The sequence below is a fragment of the Pagrus major genome, chromosome 20 (genome assembly GCF_040436345.1).
Source record: "Pagrus major chromosome 20, Pma_NU_1.0".
In the NCBI taxonomy this organism is placed as follows: Eukaryota; Metazoa; Chordata; class Actinopteri; order Spariformes; family Sparidae; genus Pagrus; species Pagrus major.
Genome location: NC_133234.1, coordinates 17891869 through 17912934, shown reverse-complemented (window position 1 = coordinate 17912934; position 21066 = coordinate 17891869). Strand labels below are relative to the sequence as shown.

At 42.4% G+C, this 21066-nt stretch overlaps 1 protein-coding gene across 1 annotated transcript in view; it reads left to right on the top strand.

Annotated features, from left to right (window-relative positions):
- The first annotated feature begins 2568 nt into the window (after nucleotides 1-2568).
- Nucleotides 2569-21066, top strand: part of LOC141015835 (zinc finger MIZ domain-containing protein 1-like) — a 125821-nt gene continuing 107323 nt past the window's right edge. The window contains exon 1 of the mRNA XM_073490047.1: nucleotides 2569-2660. The gene's annotated coding sequence lies outside the window, so the exon portion shown is untranslated. The remainder of the gene's footprint in view (nucleotides 2661-21066) is intronic.

Genomic DNA, 21066 nt, shown 5'->3' with positions numbered 1-21066 from the left:
GAGCGTTGCTGGCTCAGGTGTGTGTGAGCTGACCAATCAGAGGAGACTGGGTATTCAGGAGGGGCGGCCTTAAAGAGACAGGAGCTAAAACAGAGCGTCTCAGACAGAGAAGGAGTACGTGGCTGCAGCACTGGACAGTATGAGAAAACTGAAGTGTTTTTTGAGCACTAAAGCATATAGACATATTCTAGCAGGGACCCGAAATAAAATCATGAACCTGAAAATGAGCATAATATGTCTCCTTTAACACTTTGCCGCATACTCAGAAAGGTTTTTGCGTTTAAAAAGAATAACTTTAAAGGTGCACTATGTAGTTTTGGGGAAGAATGGGAAAAAAAATGTCTCAGTGTGTATTACTAATTCATTAATATTGTAAATATTAAATTTCTGAGTTGTGCCCCTTCAAGTATTAGAAGTAATTAGACTATTATAATATTTATAACATATTTTAATGGGGCTGTTCAGTTTTTGATGTAACTAATGCACTTACTCTCATAGACTGTTAAGCAGCTTAAACATATATTTTTTTAAGCTTGTTAGACTGGCTTTAATCAAACCAAATAATTAGCATTTTGACTTTATTTTTTGTCTGTTTGCCAGTTTGTGTTTTGTTTCCTACTTTAAATATAGTAGCAATAAAAATGCATGTCGCTTTGGGATCAAAAGTAAGCGCCTGCATCCTGATCCTGCAAACCACTGCGAATTGCAATTAGCTCAGATTTTCCAATCTCCGTTAGAGGGAAATGTTCACATTAGCCAATTCAGGGATGGCTTACAAGCCTGGAACAGGCTGAAATCAATGCTTCCTGTCACCTTTTAGCAGGACAAATGGCGCCTATTGTTCCAGCCTAACATCCCTCCCCCTAACTTAGACAGCTGGGTAGATACACAGGCCAGAAAGCAGGGGACTCAGTTTGTGTGGTGACTTCTGCTAAAACAGTATTTTGAGAGAGAGAGAGAGAGAGAGAGAGAGAGAGAGAGGGGAAAAAAAAAAACACCACTCTGACTCTAATCACAGCTCCAGTTTGAAGAGTCAATCACAGCTCTGAGGGTGGTGTGTTTCTAACTTTTGACATGGGGGTGCCTCCAAACAGGCCACAGTGGCAGCAGCAGGTCAGTGCGTGTGTGTGTGTGTGTGTGTGTGTGTGTGTGTGTGTGTGTGTGTGGACTGGAGTCTGGATGCTGCTTGGCACAGTCATGGCTCCTTGACGTCAGCGCTCAGCCCAGACTGCTGCTGCTGCTGCTGCTGATGCCGCTGCTGCTCTCAAACATGTCTTTGTTATTCAGAGCTTTCCATCAGAGAGCGGCGACCTGCAAAACACGGAGGAGGAGAGGAGGAGAGGAGGAGGAGGAGGAGCAGGGACCACAGAGTGTATGCGTCAGTCACTGCCGCGTGTTTGTTGTTGCTTATTACACAACTATTGACAATTATTTTTTAGTTTTAAATTAATATATTCAGATATTACATTGATATTGTATAAACATATTGTAATCAATGTTAATTTCAATGGTGTCATTTATTGCTATTATCACTTTAATATGTTATTAATGTCAGTATTTATTGTATTGTTATATATGTTGTTTTGTAGTATTTCTGTTAATTTAACGACACATTTATTGTTATAATTTAATTTTTTTTATCATTTTTACAATATCATTTCACTTTAAAGTATTTTTTTATTCTTTGTTTTTTTAATCTATTATTCTATATATAATTATTATTATTATTATTATTTTCATTTTTGTTGCATTTTTATTTTTAATTTTTTATCTATTACTATTATTATATATTATTATTATTTTACTGCATATCATATTTTAAATTATTTTAAAAAATCGTATTATTTTGATCTATTATCATTATTATTATAATACCATTTTACTGTTTTATTTACATTTTTGTGGCATTTAAAACAAATATTTCCAGTATTTTTTATGTATATTTATATTTTTTTATATTATTTTTCACATTTGAAAAAAAAATTATATTCATATATCTATTATTACTACTCGCCTGCCCACTAGTATTACTATTAAGCTGTACTAAACAACCATTTATCCGTCAGTGTTACGTTATGAGTTGCCATTATGTTAAACAATTCATTTTACATTGCAATAAATTAACGTAATCAGTAAAGAGATAGGAAATACAACACCCAGCATGCCCAGTTTCCATTTTAATATGTGGAACTATTTATCAATAATGCTCCCTTTTAAAAAATCCCCCCAAAAATCAGGACTGCGGGTGCACAGCGCGTTAGAGCCGGGACGGCAGCTCCTCTCGGAGCGTCTCCCTCCAGCTCCAGCAGATCCAGTGGACCAGATGGCTGCTGAGCGACAGTCCTGCTCCGGCTCCAGCTCCTCTCCAGCTCCTCTCCGGCTCCTCTCCGGCTCCTGGCTCCTCTCCGGCCGCTCCCCCTCCTCACGGCGTCTCCGCGTAAAAATCCGCGACACATTTTGTCAGCAGCCACCGAGCATGGGTCCCTTTGGTAATAGAATAGCCAATGTAATTTGACACTTCAACTTACTGCGCTCTCTCCGAGTCTATTCAGTTACTCACCCACTGACGTTGAGCCCATTCTCAGTGGCCGTGAGGGGGGAAGATATTTAAAAACAAGAGCACGAATATTAACCGAGGACTTTCTCCGCGTAATAACCCGGTGAGTAACTGCAAACTTACCAACAAAAACACAAAAAACGCTGCTTTTATTCCCAGTGTGTCGCTGCTGCTGCTGCTGCTGCTGCTGCTGCGATAGAGAAGGGGGGAGGAAAGGTTTTGTTTCCACTTTTGGCTCAGATTGTTTCTCAACAATAGAGTGACCACTTGAACCGGCGCTGAGGAGCACGTCGCTGCCTGTAATAATCCACCGCAGCTTTTTTTTTTTTTTTTTTATTTACTATGTGTGCGCCGTCGGGACTGAACCGGCGGGGCTGAGAGGCAGGTTGTGCATTTCGTTGGTAACAGATGCCGCGTTGATCTCCAAAGCGTCGGGGCTCGGAGGCTACATTGTGGCAGCCTGTGTGCGTTTTTTTTTTTGTTGCTTTGCAGAATGAATCATGCCCGCGCTGTTTTGTGCATGTGTGTGTGTGAGTGTGTGTGTGGAGGATCTCTGCTTTTTCTCTTTTTTTTTTTTTTACCTTTTGGCTTGCGATGTGCACAAAGCACATGGTTTGTCTAATGTGGCTGTAACGGCGCTGCGAGGGGGGATCCGCGCAGAGGCTGCAGCGGGTTCTCCACTCAAATGTCACGTTAAAGGCTCATTTGTGAACTTTGTTAGCAGCAGCACGTGTGCGTGCTGTCTAAATATCAGTGTATTTGTGGTCCAAGCCTGGAGTTATCCAGCTGCTGTGGGTAATTTGTGATTTATAAAAGGGGGTTTAACAAGTTGACTCCCCAAAATTCCTGGTGTCTTGGATGTGGAACCAGTTGGGATTGAATGGGGGGCCCTCCTCCTCCTCTCATATAGAAACTGGGCTCCCACTTGCTGTACATCTGTCCAAGAGGCAGAAAAAAAAAGCATGGCCAAGTGGAAAAAGTAAGCTAGACTCTGCCCCATGATCTGCTTCCTAACCTTTTGTCAGTGAAAGAGAGGGAGAGAGCGTGCCCCTCATTCTGCTTCCATCTGCAGCCGAAAAAAGCCCAGTTTTTGGGAGCACGTGCAGATGTTTCTCGCCTTTTTGTGTGGTGAGACGTGCAGGAGATCTCTTCCTGTTTTTGTTATGTTGTTGTTGCCGAAAAAGTTCACCCCCCCCCCCTTGCGGTCTGCTTGGGGCTGCCGCAGCATCCGAGTCCATCCTGGACCCGGCGAGGAGGGTCGTGTTAAAGGTGCACCGTGTAGATTTGGGAAAGAAGGTTGAAAGATCTTCGCTGACTGTCTTTGTTTTCATGACGCAAACAAACTGACAGGACAGCACAGTTTCATACTGTTTTACTTTGTTTGTATGTGGCGGACCCTGCCACCTTTCTACATTCACACTGTGCTCTGGGGACGTTATTTTCCTCTGAGAGATTCAGCTATGGGAGAAAAGTTTGTGTTATCACCTCGTTATCTTGTAAATAGTAAAATTCTGAGTTTGGATTTCTTCTCCAAAACTACGTAGCGCCCCTTTAATCCTTTGCGGTGATGCAGGTTGCTTTGTTTACATTTCTGTTGAGCTGAAAAAACTCTCAGACGCAGCCTTGATGAGGATGTCATCTTTTTACGCACCTGGTCCTTTGATTGCTTTCCGCTCAAGTCCCTGCATGGGCCACCTTTCAATCTGATTAAACGCTGATTAAGCTCTGCTTGTGCACGACAAAACTTCAAACTTCCAGCCTCGTCAGACGAAGGAGGAGGCTTTCCGTCCCCTCCCCTCCTCTCCACTCCCTCCTTCCCAGTCACCCCACCACTGTGGGGCCCCCAGGTTGGGCTCCTGAATAACCATGGGGCAGACCCCACCAGGCTGACCTTCTTCTATTCAAGTTGAGGATGTTGAAACACCAGCCGTCAAACAAAAGACACATTGAAACAGAGATCTGCAGCCCAGCACGTGTGTCTGGGCGCTGGAGTAGACCATTTATTAACTGAGAAAGCGTCAGCACACAGTGAAAGAGGCAGGATAAGACTGTTAAAGGCTTCTGGCACAGATTAGTGAGCAAAATCTAAAAATAAATGCAAAAAAAAAATGCTTATTTTTAAATCGAATCACAATCTGTTTTTGCCAGCTTGAGGTCTGTGTGTGTGTGTGTGTGTTGTGTGGCTCTGTGGATTGACAATGGCAACACGTTTTTTTCAAGCGCAGGGGTGGTGGGAGTTTTTCGCTCTCGCCTCTCCACCCACCCGAGGAGGTGAGAGGAAAGGCGGAAGCTGGAAATGGCCGTGCCACATGGGAAATAATTCAACTCTCAGATCAGAGAGGACACACAAGAGGCCTCATTACCTCCAGCCGTAGTGCTGCCGGCCAGCCTGCGAGGAGAGTGTGAGAGACTGTGTGCTGCATCTGATGCTCCCCTAAAAAAAACACAACTCGTTTCATACCCAAACCCTCTCCCAGCCCTCTTTCTACCAACAATGTGTGCTTAAGCATCTGGTAAACATGGCTGTTAGACGGTGTATAATGTCATAATGTTATTGATTCGATTTGGGAATTCCACTTGCGGCGAGCTGAAGCACTCTAACAGGGAAAAAAGGCGAGCGGGCGACTGCTCTTCCTCCGCGGTCAGAGCCTGTGGGAGGCTTGTGTAGGTTTCGCTCAAGGTCCCTTTTGTGTTGTCTTTGCTGGAGAGAATAAACTGCTGGGATGAATCACCCTGCATGGCTATTTTCAATGAGTGAGGAGAGCGCCGGGCTGAAAAGTGTGTCACCGGGCAGCCGGAGTAGCTTCATCATGAGGTTTAGTTTTAGTGTCAAACAGCACTTGGTTTTTAATAATCCTGTTATTAGACCACTCGCGAGCAGATAAAACATCATAAAGGATTATTTTGATGCTGCCATATCTGCGGCGGTGAGATTGTTTAGGAGCGGTGGGAAGTAACTTAAGTATGTTTACTCAAGCGCTTTGAGTAGATTTTAACCCGAGCTCCACAACGCTCCAGAGGGAAATACTGTGGCTTTTAACTCTCGCTGCATCTGTTTTACACATACAGTCACGAGCTACTTCCCAGATGAAGTTTTAACATAAAAGAACTGATGATAATTTTGTTGAATAAGTTGCATTGTTTGAGATTAAATCAGTGTTGGCTTATGAAGGAACCACAAACATGCCTCACACTGTGGCTGAAACGAACAGTTAATCGATTAAGAGTATAAAATGTCAAAGAACTGTGAAAAAATAGCTTCTTTTGTCCAATTAACAGTCCAAAACCCAAAAGTAAGCAAGTTGACTCAACGACTTTGAGTAGATTTTAAGCCTAACACGACTGCATATCAAAGAAAGCTAGCTACTATTAGTTTTACAGCTATAGTCACTCGTTACCTTGCAGATGAAAGTAACCCAGTGTTTCTCTCCCCTCTTGGCTCGTGAACGAACCAAAGGATCCCGCACACTGTGGCTGCAACTAACCACTATTTTCGTGCTTAATCGATTAGTAGTCTAAAAAATGTAAAAACACTGAGAAATGCATAAAGTGACATCTTTAAATTGCTTCTTTCCTCACATTTAAGAAGCTGGAACCTGCCTATTGTTGCAGCTCTCCTGCAAAATCAGTGTTCCCAATCTTTTTGGGTTCGTGGAAGAACCAAAAAGTCCCACAAGCTAGTGCTGCAACTAACGATTATCATCATTATCGAATAATATGCAGATTGTTTTCGTGATTAATTGCTTACAAAATGTTCGCAAACTGGGAAAAATGCTCAAAAGCGACGTGTTCAAATCGCTTCTTTCGCCCAAAAACAGTCCAAAAGTGAAAGATTCTTCATAAAAGACAAAGTAAAGCAGCAAATCCTCACATTTAAGAAGCTTGAACCAGCAAATGTTACTACTATTTAGTGTGCAGGTGCCTTTCATTTCGACAGTAGGATATGATATTATACATGATATGAGTTTTTCATTGCCACTATGATACAATACAATACGATATGATACGATACGATACGATACGATACCCTTTATTAGTAGTCAGAAGGCCGATAACAGATATTTGTAAACAGTGTACATCAGTGTAGCATCAATATTTAGAGTAAAAATTGATGTAATGTGACAAGGTACAGTTTACTCAAGTGCAATTTTGAGTAAGTATTTCCATTTTCTGTTACTTTACTGTATATATCCATATGTCCACATTTATTTGATCACTTTAGTTTGTGGTTACTTTGCAGATTCAGATTATTATGTTTTGAGAGGCTGTTACTTGATGCGTGTAACCAATCAGATCCAAAACCCAGAATAAAACGATAAAGTTGTAGACCTTCATCAGGTCAAAGTTGTCCTGGTGATCTTTTTACCCGAAGTTGGTAAAAGTTCACCGAAATCTCTGTTTATAAAGCGGTTACAGCAGATCGACAGTGTGAGGGATTTTTTTTTGGCTCTTTCCATCTGACTTTTAGGAGTTGGAGAACTTCTGTGGTGAGCTTGTGAACCCTTAAAATGATGCAACTTGCAACCAGTTGTCACACAAACACACACAGCAGCATCATCACACTGTGGTTTTGCTAGTTTCTCTGCAGTAGGGGATCTGAATACTTCCCCCATAAGCATTTTCTCTCCATCACACCTCCGTATTCTTCCCACATGTGTTATCCCGCATTCCTCATGTGTGTGTGTCCGCGCCGATTTGCGCGACGCTCCGCCTTCGGTGACACGCTCGCCGCAGCAACACGTGTTGCCGATGCCCACAGAGGGGTTTCATGACGCAGAGGATGGTCAGACTGTACCTGTCAGCCTGACTGTTGACTGTTAATACGAAGCGTCTATTTTCAAAACACGGCTCAGGGAAAGGGAATCCGTGTGTGTGTGTGTTTGCGTTTCGTGCAGAGGGGAGATACAGAGCAGAGCGAGGGATGGGAGAGGTGCTGGGAGTGACGCCAGACCACACATCATTTAATCATGTTAGAGTGTGCAACCACTTTGTGCATATTTTCGGTTGCACTGGTGATAGGAGTTGTTATTGTACAAACTGTACGCACAGAGAGGGCGAGAGGGCGAGAGGGGAGGGAAGACGGGGATGACAGTTTGACGGAGGGAAGAAAAATAGCCCTTATTTGGTGGTTTTGAGATTTGTCAATTTGTAGATTCATTTCAGCTTCGTGACCAGAATATGACAATAAAAGTCGGATTTTTATGACAGCTCGGAAAAATGTGTTTGCGAAACGGGAAGCAACAACATTTGCGAGCACTTAAAAGTTGAGAAGGATGACCATTGTGCATATTAGCATTGGATTTGAACGTGTCCTTTTGGCTTAATCCCACTGTTGACTCGCCTGCTAAGTACTGAGTGTGTTATTTTTGCTCTTTTTAGGGAGCCCCTCTCTGCATAATCTCACTTAATCTAATCTATCCCCCTCTATAATAGACTGGGAATGATGTGACTTTATAGAGAAAGCTTTAGTGTAGATCCATACCAAACAGACTAGTGTGCCGGCTTCTTCCCCAGCCCCTCTGGCAAAGCTCTTGTGAAAATGCAAGTGACCTCTGCGCCCCTTGTTAGTCTGAACAATAGGCCTGCCTCCTCTTACAGCTGCAGCCTTGCTGGAAGGGGAAGTTAGCCGGAACAGAAAAAGCACATCTTGTGATTAATAGTTGTTAATGCTGTATTTTTGGCTTGATCCCACGGCCGCATGGTGCACCAGGAAAATTCCCTCTTTATTTATAATATCAATTATGTGCAGGATTTTCAGGGCCACAGCTAATGATTATTTGCATGATTTGTCCATTTGTCTCCAAAATGCAAGAAAAACAAAGCAAAATATGCTCGTTGCAATTTCCCACATCCCACGCTGACGTCGCTAAATGCCTTTATTTGTCCGACCCACAGTCCAAAACCTAAATATATTCAGTGTACTATCATGCATGACAAAGAAAGGCATGACGTCTACCCATTTCAGACACATGAACCAGCAACTGTTGGTGTATGTGCTTAAAGAAATGACAGATCCAGAAGATCAGACTGACTTTATGCTCTGGTTGCAGTGGTGCGCCTACATAGTTTAGGTGTGCCCGATTGTAAACGGAAATAATGACCTGATAAATGTTTCTCGACAGCACACGCAACAAGAAAATGCGAGAACATCAAATATGTTGCACCGGTGCAACCAAGGATCATTTTTAGTTGCACCTGACAGACTTCTGGGCGCGTGTGTGACCAAACCAGTCACACCCTGCAGCCCTGGAAGATATGGGTGCCCTGAAACAATACGTCGATTATTCAAGAAAACAGAGAATCATTTTTTAGCTTTAGCTGTTCATCTCTGGCTCCAGCTTCTAAATGTTGCTCTTCTTTGTCAGTGGGTTTCTGAACTGTTAATAAATCATTAGTTATGTTGGTGTCAGGTTTCCTCAAGATCTGGACGGTATGGAAGTGAATAATGAAATCAAAATGGAATTAAAATACGTTGCTTACACAAACTACTTACTACTTACTCAAACAAGCGAGCATGATGAGAAAAAAACACCTAAATCCGACCTGCAAGTCTTAACCCACGATGGTTATAATTGGAGCTTTTGAGGCCTCTAGCAGTCGCGGGCTCATGCATGTTGAATGCGACATGCTGTGAAAAACACACGCAGATGATGTCACGGCGTTAAGTGTAAACGAAAGCCTCTGAATCATGAATAACATCCGGCTCCTCCAGAGTCTCATCTTCTATGAATTAAACAAGGTCCGACCTCGGGAACCTTGAAGGGGTTGTCGAGTCTTGCGGGTTGCGGCACACGTGTTTCCCCCCTTAAAATTCCAGCGTAAACTGAGAAACCGGCAGCTGCTCTCAGATATTTGAAAAACGTCTCAAAAAGCTGTAATCTTGCTATCAAAAACAAAATTGGCGCTGGAAAAGACTCCTGAGGGGCTCTGTTAAAGCATCCCAGCGTCTGGTATGAGAGTGTAGGAGAGGGAGAGAGAGAGATCCACACCTCTGATGAGTAATGAAGGTGATTCCGAGCAAGTGGTGGAATTACATTCAACAGAGCCCGCGGGGGTCCATATCTCATTGTTCTCTGACAGGGAAAATTAACTGGGATTTACTAATACACAGGGAACGTCCTTCCCCCCCTCCATCCTCTGTCTCGCTCTCAAAGAAAAGGTCTGAGGGTAATCTCTCCTTCCCCAGCAACACCAGCCGCCACCTCCCCCCCCCCCCCCCCCCCACGCACAAATACCACACGCTTTCAAGTTTGCAATCGAGATGTAAAACACGAGCGGATAAAATCCCCGACATGTTGCGCAGCTTCTCGTCCGTATGGCGACACACAAGAGGCTCCCATTCAAATATTGTTTTGCATTTCACCTGTTTTCCTTTTGCATAGTCGCCGTGACGAAGCTTGAGGTGACCCGAAGCGAAGAGGGCTTTTATCATCCCACAGGCTTCGATCCCGAAGGATGGCGTTTCTTTATTTTTTTCAGGGTTCGTACAAAGTCTTGAAAGTTTGGAAAATGCTTGATTTTGAACACAATCTGGTCTTTCTTTCTTTTTGCGTTGCATTTCCAGCGACAGGGTGTCGTGTTGCCCGCTCCTCATTCACATAAAGTTGAAGTCTAGGCTACTTTATGCAAATCACTGGCCTCAGGCACAACTCGCCGCCTCTGGAAACTCCTGAAAAAAGAAAAAAAAAAACAACCATTGTCAAGTTAAAACAAAGAGTGATTCAGCAACTACATGGCTTACTCTATTTCTCACCTAAAATGTCTTTAGAAAAGTAGGAGACAGTTTCCAAACTGCCATGTTGGCCTGTTCGTCCAATCAGGTGCAGCCCGTGAGCGTTGGCGTGGTTGTCGGAGGGTGTAGCCTGCGCTGATCGAGCTGTCTAAAGGTGGGGAGCATCGTGAGTCCTCTGTGGACACGTGCCATGAAGGAATTTTGTTAATTGTTCACTATTTCATTTATAGTAGCAATCGACAATCTAGATGTGATGATAATGACTACAGAAGTCTGGACATTTTGAGGTTAGGTTTCTTGAAAGTGCTTGAAAAGTGCTTGAATTTGACTCTTGGAGCTGTGCAAACCCTGTCTCTTTTTTTACAGTGCTTAAAAACTGGAGCTGGTATGTTCTTAGTTACGCCTTAATAACAGTTTAACACTCATAAACTCATAAATCTTCTCCGTCAGGACTCGTGCTTGTGAGCTGATCCCATTTGATTGACACGGCAGAGGAAAAACAACCCAACAACTGTCATCAGATTTTCTGTTTCAGCCTCTGAAATGTGACAATTTGCTGCTTTCCTCTGTTTTATATAACTGAACACTGAATGTGTGTTTGGATTCAGGGTTGTTTGTGTACTTGAAGACGTCACATCGGGTTCTGGGCATTAATAATGGGGCATTTTTTTTCACCGACTTTAAAGCCACGAGAAGACTGAAAAACAAAAACAGCTACAAAACACTTTATTTGCAAATAACTAAACGTCAGTATCGCTAAGTGGAAGAAGCTGATTAAGAAAATTGGTTTTCAGGGAGAAAAAGTATCCCTTCATTTGGACCTCACATTCAGTTTTAGTGCTGGTGTGGTCCCCTCGCTGACAAATACAAACATAGGAGTGTAATACAAACTCTCCTCTTCAGAGCAGCAATGATTCATCAAAAAAAATCTGCAGGATACTTTAGTCTGTCGACAGTTTTTTGATTATTTGCTGCCTGTAAAATATCAATAAATAGTGTGAAATTGCCTTCAGAGCCAAAGGCGACGTCTTCAGCCCCAAAGATGTTCAGTTTGAAAGAATAAAAACAGAGAAAAGCTGCAAATCCTGTTGGTCAGAAGTTCAGATTTCTCTCTCACCAGTCGAGCTTTAACAGAAGCGTTGATTTGATCAGATTTCGTCCCTTTTTTTCCTTCCCTGTACAAACAAAACAGTCCGACTGATGATGAAGCGCAGACATCGGTAGCACCACACCCACCAGCCTCGCCTGTGTGTCAGCCTGCGCGCTGCACCCTCGCTCTAACACGGTGTCTGTGTGCGGTCGCTTACCCAGGTGCAAGGCATGCATCACAGACCAGAACCGATACACTAACGTGACAGCTGTTGGCAGTGAGAGAAGACCATGACAGGCGTCTCAGCGCTGGAGAGGGTGGAACACGTTAACCCTTAGCATCCGATTGATGCAGTTTAGGTCAGAAATCGCACACCTCTGTTCTGTGTCTTATTCTTTCCGGTGACGTCAGTGTGTCCTTTGGATAAAGGCCCATAAATCTGTTTAGAAAAATGGCCACGGCTTCAGATTTGTGGTCTTAATTGTTTGTATTCCTTATGTTTTGTAATCAGCTTTGGTTGATGAGGATGGGAGCACTTTAACTTCCATAAATTGAACCTTGAACCTCAGTTTTTGCCTCGTAATCCTCAGGATTAGACGCTTTCCTCAGTGTCAGAGTGATGCAGGTGATTGTTCTCTTCGGTGTAAACAGGAAGTGCTAGTTGCTAAGGCAGGCATGACTTTTCATGGTGCAATTTGCCACAATATAAACAGATACAGGCGCCAAAAAGCCTGCAGCTAACTCGGTATCTCCGTGGCAACACAATACTTCCTGTTTACTTCTCCTAGAGCATGATGGGAACTGTAGTGCCAAGGCAGATACATGAGATATTGAAGTAAGAGAGGAAAATCAATAGGGTTGAGAAAAGCGATTTACACAGAACATCAACATGGTTGTTAGATTCCAGGAACAAGCTGGTCTGTGCATTCATTTACACACATGGGCTGTGTGTTGGCATTACAGCACGACTGATATATCTGATATCGGCGCATGACAGATGTAGTGGTATTGTCGTAGATCTTGTCCGATATGTGCCGATATGAAACTTTTATTTTTTACAGAACATAATGCAGAAAAAGATTCTTGGGATAGTTGTGTTTGAGTGTTTGATAACCACATTTGAGGGATCACTGTATAAATTCTGTGTATATTAGTATATAGTATCGGACAATACATCTGTATCTGAGTTTTTAACTCCCTAATATCGGCATCAGCCCAAAATATCCAGTATCAGTCCAGTCGGCATCTCTTGGACATACAGAGGATTTCAGATTGTGTACAAAGTCATGATATCAGAGTATTAAACTTCTATAGGACACTTGTTTAAAAAAATGACACACGATACCTCTTTCAAGACCACGATAGAAAGAAAAAAACATCCTACGACTCACATTATAGGATAATATTGGTAGAGAAAAAGTCACTGAACATGAAACCACTTATGTTGATCATTTTTAAACAAGTGGTATCCAAAAAGTAACAAAGTACTGACACTTTCTAACATATTGATAATATATTGTTATCGTGATTTGGCACAAGCGTCGTCTTTTCCTGGTTTTAATGGCTGCATTAATGTGAAGTGATTCATTTATAGTATAACCAGACTGTTCTACTTGTTCTAAGACTTGCCTTTACCCAAACTTAATCATTATATCCACATTACTAATGATTATTTATCAAAAATCTCATTGTGTTAATATGTTGTGAGTGTGATTGCGATCCCTACAATATTGTCGCAATATCGATGGTGGTATTTGGTGAAAAATATCATGATATCTCATTTTGTACTCATTTAAAAGTGCGTTTGAGGAGATTTCAGAGTATTGAGATGTTTATCGTGTATCACAATATTGACTCAGATATTTTTTAGCACTACATTTAGCAACACTAGTACAATGTTGTTTTTCATTAAATGTGTCTTAGAACGTGTATTATCCAGTCGACATGTCAAATAAGAGCATTTCTGAGTAGCCACATTTGATATGAACACAATATTTGGCATCTCCAGGGTTCAAGGGGTCAACAACAGGGCTCACCGGGCATAAAAAGTGTGTTTGTGTATCGGCGCAGTATGTAGGTGACCAAAAACATCTCCACGTGTGACGCCGTCCCATCGCCGACTATAAATAGCTCCCCTGTAAACACGTCTGTTTCCTTACATCCCCTCGTCCGGTGGCCGGCGAGCCGTCCAGTCCTCTTCGGGAAACGAACACGAGATTGTTTCACACACTAATAGTAATCACAGATATCATAACAACTACTGCTGCCGATGAATGCTAATTAATTGGGAAGTGTTTTTTCTGGATGTAAACACACAGCGAGACACATATGCAGACACACACTTCACGCTGCTATTTATAGGTGCAGATTGCATAAGCTTTTTTTTTTTTTTTTTGCTAACAACAGGGTGTTCTCACTTTGTCAGTATCAAACAGAGAGAGGCTGTAACTGACCAGATTATTTTTACACACACATACATTGCACCCCTACTCCTTCTTGGCAACCGTCGCGTGGCCCAACGGGTCCCACGGCTTACAAAAATGTTGACGGCGGCCGCTATTTTTGACCATCTGCTCTAAAAGGAGGGCATGTTTGAGTCACAGACGCTGTGGTGTGAGGCTGCGCCCGTGATGTGCCTGGCATGCAGAGAGAGGGAGAAGGAGCGAGGGAGAGGGAGGAGATGGCTCACCCGAGGGCCCAGCATCCTTCGTGTCACCATGGGCATACACAGAGCGCGGCTGGTTTCACTAATGTGTGTTACATTAGCATGAAGGGTGATGGGGAAGGGGGGGATGATGGAGGTGGGGTGTGGAGGGGTCGATCCCTCCACATCTTTTCTTGGACTGAGAACAAGAGAGGAGATATCCTTGTGCTTGACTTCTGGTGTAAACAGTCAGTGAGATGAAATAGTCTGAGGTCAGAAGTGTCTCGACTAAAATGTCTGTGTCTTGTTCAACCTCTCTCTCTCCCTCTCTCGTGTGTGTGTGTGTGTGTGTGTGTGTGTGTGTGTTATTTGTGAGGTAGGAATGTGAAACCTAATCTGGGCTGGCTTGGGGGGGGAGTGGAGGGGGGCACAGTGGGTTCTTTCGGAGAATTCGGCCCCGTCGGACTGTACAAGGGTATTTCTTAAAACGGCGCTTTTCTCTATGAAGTTTGGTCTTTTGTTCGCACGTGAACTGCGTTTCAGGTCTCTGTTGACGTCTGGATGGGCAGAAACTGTGAATTATGGAAACGATGGTGCAGATACTCACATTCACCCACTAATCGGGTCTTATCAGCATGTTTAGCATCATTGGCAAATATGAACTTGGACTGTGTGTTATGACATATTGTATAATTTTTGTCCTTGGTATCGGCCCTGGTACCTGTAACATATATAACAGTAACTAAAAGTATAAAAGGAAGTGAGTAGGTAATATTAAAGAGTCCTTAGAAGTAAAAAATGTTCATAGTATATTCTGTAAATAAGCAACCAGCTCAGCATATACAATCTACTTCCTGTTTACATGCCCGAGTACGTGAATGGCCATGTGATATGCATTTTCAGGTGTGCATCCTTATTATTACCCCTTTACTTCCAATATACACTTACTGGCCATTATATTAGGTACACCTGTACAACACAACAGCTCTGCCATGAATTTTATTCTTAAGAAGTTCAACATTTTTCCGTTTTTCTTGACACTGTCAGTCAGAAAGGTAATAATTATACATTGTTAATTATTATTAGAGGTTGTGCTCCTCTCGTGTATGTAAATGACAAACTATTAGAAACACCTCTCAGTATAATGCAGTCCAGTTCATTACCACTGCAAACTGAACATAATAAACATGTTAATAATTAATACCTCTCTGACAGTGCCAATCAAAACTGAAGATTAGTGTCTGTAAAGGCAGAATTTATTGCAGCGTGTATCTAATGATGTGGCAAATAAGTGTTTTTCTTCATGCATGTGTGCTGATGATCTTCCTATCAAGTCATTTCAGGCTGCACTTAAAGTCTGTTAAGTCTACTTTTCCTCAAATGAGCGAAAAAATCGGCCAGAGCAGTAACTTTATTGCAACTTGTTTCAAATACAAATCAAAAATCACTCTAAAACAGTCGAACTGCTCTTGATTCTAGTGCAGCAACCAGCTTCAATCCTGCTATTGTCAAGAGACAGACGCTCCTGAGGGAAAAGGTGGAAATATTCTGACTTCACTTGCAGATTTGTTCGCTTGTTTTGAAGACTTTTTGGGACAAATTTGACTTGATAACATGATGTTGTTCTGCCAGCTTACTCTTTATTTTTTAACAACAATCAAAAGTAGGGCTGCAGGACTTAAAAAAACACAAATGCTCACATTTAAGAAGTCAGCACCAGCACATTTCTGGCACTTTTTCTTAAAAACGTACTTTAGTTGCAGATTAATCTTGTAATGATTATCGTTTCCGCCCTTTCCAAAAGCATCCATCCTCAAATTCTCTCTCCAATTATTAGCTGCAGCTGTTGAAAACCTCCCCCTCACACACACACACACACACTGACACACTGCTGCTCTGTGGTTTTCGCTTGACCTTGGATGTTTGAGGTCAAATGTCACGTCTCTGTTTTTGGTGCCACAGTTGCCCACGAGGAACACCTTCATTCACCAGCACGGATGAATCCCTGATACCTCGTGGCTTTGTTGTTTGTCATGTTTTTGGCGTCAGCTGATCTCGAGGAGCAAATTGAAAAAGCAAATCACTGGAGGCTGCGCATCCTGCATCCTCTTTGTGTGGCGTCGGCAGACACTTCCTGTGGAGGAGGGAGGTGGAGATGATCGTGTGAGCTGTAATTATATTTATGTTGGGTCCCATTCAATCTGTCACAGTAAATTTTGCCTGACTTGTCATATTGTAAATCATTACAGCGGATTAGATGCTGGTTATGAACTCAAAAGGCCGGGGAAGGAATCCTGTCTCTTTTTTTTTGTCCCTATGATTGCTGTATTTGTTTGTTTTTGACAAGCTAGTTGTGATGATATTAGCCGCGCAGTGTTTCCTGGATGTTCTCAATAAATTTTAATTGGGAGGAGAATGGGTAATGTCACCGCCGTTCGCTTTGAAGAAAACCTCTTTCAGAAGAGTGGGCAGTCTTCCAAGAGTGGAAGAATGCCTCTGAAAAGCCTCCGTGCTTCACAAGCCGTCCTCCACTTTTTGTTTTCTTATTTGTCTGCGATCAAAGAGGAACGATGAGCAGCGATGAAAAGTTTGACTCGACTGTTTCTGGCAAGTGGCTTCTTTCAGACTAGTGCGGGAGAGAGAAAAACTCTTTTTGATTCATCTCAATCAGCTGCTCCATGCTGAGGCAGGATAGACTTCTGGTGGCTGATGAAAGACTGATCGCGTCTGCATGCTTCTCATATTCCTGCTGTCCATACTGAAGATATGGATCGACTGTACACTTGATCGTAGCAGCAGGCACAGTATTATACATAAACATCCAAATTATCAGATTAGTCGCTCATTAATTAAAAATAATGCTAATTATACTTTTATAAAGCAAAAAGAGGTTACAAAGTGCTTTACAAAGACATAATAACAGGAGAAATCACAGGTAAATATTAAACAACAGTACAGTTCATGTCCTACAGTTCAATTCATACTCCTAACAACATATTGCCAGAGTAACTGATAATGACTGTAGTCACTGTTAGCTAGTTAGCTCAGTTAGCTGTGCAGTTAGCGTGAATGACAATTTCCAGATTCTTTTTTTGAGACGTTACGTAGTTGATAACGGCACGATTGACTGAATGCCTGATTTCACCCATTGATCAAAGTTAAGTTTATTGTCAAAAATAAAACCGAGATTTCTACACTGGGATTTGATGCAACAGGACAAAGAACCTGAGTGACACGAGAAGTGTTTGCTGGAGGGGTCTGTACATAATGGATAATGGATTCTGATTTATCTGCGTTTAACTGAAGAAAGTTTGTGAGAGTGCCAGTTTTTTACATCTGCAAGACAGGATGGCATTTTTATCGATTGTGCTGTGTTGTTGGAATCAACTAAGAAATAGATCAGGGAGTCATCTGCATAAAAATGGAAAATAATGTTGTACCTATAAAAGATTTGACCTTGCGATGCAGAAGGACTGAGCCTTGGGTTACTTAATTACTTCCAAATCACTAAAAAGGATTAGTTGAGAATGAATTAACTTTTCTTCCAATACTCTCGCACTACAATCCTTTTGTTTTGTTCTGCTTCATCCACCCCTCATGAATTTTTCGGCAGTTGAATCAACTTACAGCCGTGAGTTGTTGTCACACGTGTTCAGCCACCTTGAGCACAAAGACCGGGCACAGGCCTCACACGTCTGAGCAGTTGCCTCATTTGTCTACAACATGGCTTGTTTGAAGAAGCCCTTAATGTTGCATCCAGTGATTTGTGTGCGAGTCACATCCAACCAAATAAAGCCTCAAAAATTTCCCTAATGTTTACTGGAGCAAAATCACATTTCAGCCTTATTTATGCTACTGTCTCCACCTGAAGACATAATTTCATCCTTAATCTTTCCGAGACGCTTTGAGTTGCTATATATTATAGATTTCAGCTTGCCAGGAGTTCTAAGAGGCAACGTATGAATTATTTGTGTCATTACTTTTGCTGCTGATAGGAAATGTTTTGCATAATAAACAGCCAAGACAACAAGTGAAAAATTAATGAGCAATATATAGTTCATGATGCATGCGGAGTGATGTTTGCTTGATGACTAAAAACAAAAAAAAACCCATGCTATTCTCTTTGCAGTGATTGTCAACCATCAATTTTCATAACGTCATTGTTCTGCTCGTGAGTATTCGTGTTTATTAATCGCCACAGTTTGTATTGTCATGTTAATTTCACTCTATAACAGTCTCACTGCAAGTGAGGATTTTTAAGAACAATGAGGATGAAAGCCAAGAAAGCGAGGCTCATATCGGCAGAGAAGGATATTGGAGAGAAGTAGTCTACACTTTGCTGAACTCCCAACGCGTCTTTTTTTAATATTTAGCTCCTGTCAGTTAAAATCAAAAAGTTTCTCACTTTCTCTAAAGCTCGGAGTGAGAGAGAGAGAGAGAGAGAGAGAGAGTGACTGAGAGAGAGAGGGGGGAAACTGCTTCACGGGTGAAAGCCCTCGCACATGAATATTTAATGGTTGCATTTTAACCAGAGTCATAAAATCCAAGAGGATGTGGCTGAAAAGAGAGCAGTGAGGAGTGTGCAAAGTAGGCTACTTTGTTTCTTTATAGTCTGAGCTGAATGCCTGAAAGTCATGTAGCTCCTTCTCTGGCTGCACAGTGAATCAAATATGTGGATTGTGTCAGGCTAATTTAGAGCCCGGGCCACGTTTAGCGTGGTGTTGCGGCCTGTTTTTGCACGGTAAGCAGCTTGTTCTACAGCGGGATGAAGAAATCCCAGACCTTAGGGGGGGCTAAATTGAAAATGTTTCATTTTGACACTTGCACTCAGGAAAATGGATTTGATCCACTTAATCCATTTGGCCAGTTGACCAGATTCAGGAGCAACATCTATTCCATACGCATCAATTTTAGCTTAATGTAGCTGGAGCCAAAACCCCCCCCCCCCAAAACTGGAGGATATCTGTGGATATTTAATATGCAACCTCTCCTCCTCCTCCTTCGTCTTCTTCTTCTTCTCGTCTTGTCATGCATTTTTAAAATTCTGTTCAGCCCCTCCGCTGAGCCAGACTCGCAGCAGACAGACACTGAGCTGATTGTTAAGTTTGATAAAGCTCTGTATTGGTGCGTGGCGGGCTGTATTTTCCTGTATGTAAGCTTTACTTCACCGGGATGATCATTTGTCATCCAATATTGAATCCAGTTAAATGGACTCATAAATTGCAATCACTTAACTCAGCCCAACTATTACGTTTAATATTGCTTTGTGGAAAAAGGTCAGCCGGCAGTGGATCAGGTTCCAGCAACTCAGATAATTCAGCTGCCTTTTATGAGTCTTTTTAAGCTCCGGAAAAATCAGCAGCCAGGCGAAGTGACTGCATAGTACTTAACAGCAGTGGCAGCACACAGGATACGACGCTGCTCCTGTTTATGTTTTCTATCCTTAGATATCCCTAATGCAGTGTTTAAAGTGTGTGTGGTTGGCAGCTTGCAGATAAACCACAGTGGATGCCCTTAAGGGAAACAAAATAGAAGGCTTTCCCCGCTGAAAGGTCCAAAGTGCAGTTGTCCACTCTGCACGGCAACAATGGAGCGGTTGTGCAAACGGAGCCATCAGCGGCGATGGCAAGCCTGGCAAACCAGCTTATCAGGAGGCAGGGGAGCAGAGGGGAGGGAGGGCAGGGGTAAGAGGAGGTTAGAGTGCGTGTGTGTGTGTGTGTGTGTGTGTGACTTGGTGTGTGGCGTTCAGCGGTACACAACCTCTCAGTTCATTTGGAAGCTGTGTGCTCGCTCAGGCTGCAGAGGCACAGCTGGGTAGTGCTCGACGCCTGGAACCTTTGTGTTCACATGTTGTTACTGACAGCTCAGACTGTGAATGTATAATGGGGTTTATGTGTGTGTGTTTAAGTTTGTGATCATGTATGAGCTGCTGACCGACCCCCATTCAAGGAACAGCGTCTTACACTCGTCTATTAGGAACTAAAGCAAAAAGCTTAAGATCGATATCACGGTAATATCAGGATCATATTTTTCATTAAATTGGATCACAAAATGAGAAGTATTTTAAATCGATAATGAATATGATTGATAGTAACAGCTGTACTGAGGAGTGTCTGGGTCAGAGCCCGGACAGATTTTTTGGGGCTGATGCCGACACCGATATTAGGGAGTAAAACACTCGATGTATTGGCAGATTTACACACATTATCTGCAGTGATCCCTCAAACACTTGAGACAGAGATATGTAGTGGATAAACATTACTAATTTAATAATTAAAAATCACCCCAAGCATCTTTTTCTGCGTTATGTCCTTAAAGAGGCTCTATGTAGTTTTATAGAAGAAATTCAAACTCAGAATTTTTATATTTACAATATTAATAAGGTAGTTATACAAACTCATAAATATTTATTTTTCCCATAACTGAGTAAACAAACTGTTCTCAGAGCAAAAGAAGGTCCCCAGAACACTGTTTGAAGCTAGAAAGGTGGCAGGGTCCGCCACATGTAAACAAAGCTAAACAGTGTGAAATTGTGTTGTCCTTTAAGGTCAGCTTGTTTATTCAGTTTATTCAGTCATGAAAACAAAGAGAGTTTGTTTACTTAGTTTGTTTAAGCGTAAGAAAAACACCCCCAAAACGGCACAGTGCGTCTTTAAAGCCGATATCGACATCATATATGCCGATATCAATATGTCTGTGATCGGGCAGCCCTGAAAAGTTGGCAGCTTGCTCCTTTAACATTCATCAGAACTTGGGTGAATCCACGTCCTTGAGGAAAGAGAGCACGAACTTCTCAAAGCCGCCTGTCTCTGAGCGTTTGACACCTTAAAGAATCTCAGTGGTGTGTTCCTTGAACTCTCGCACCTGTAATAGTACTGAGCAGGTGTTTAATGGCTCTCACAGGAAAGGTCCAGTGGATAAGTACGGCGAGGACTATCACAGTGTCAATATTTACATGACTTTTCTTGTCACTGCGTCACATTTAAATGCGCTCGCTCGTCTCTCACGCTGCAGCGGCTCTGATTTAAAGCAGCGCAGTTTTG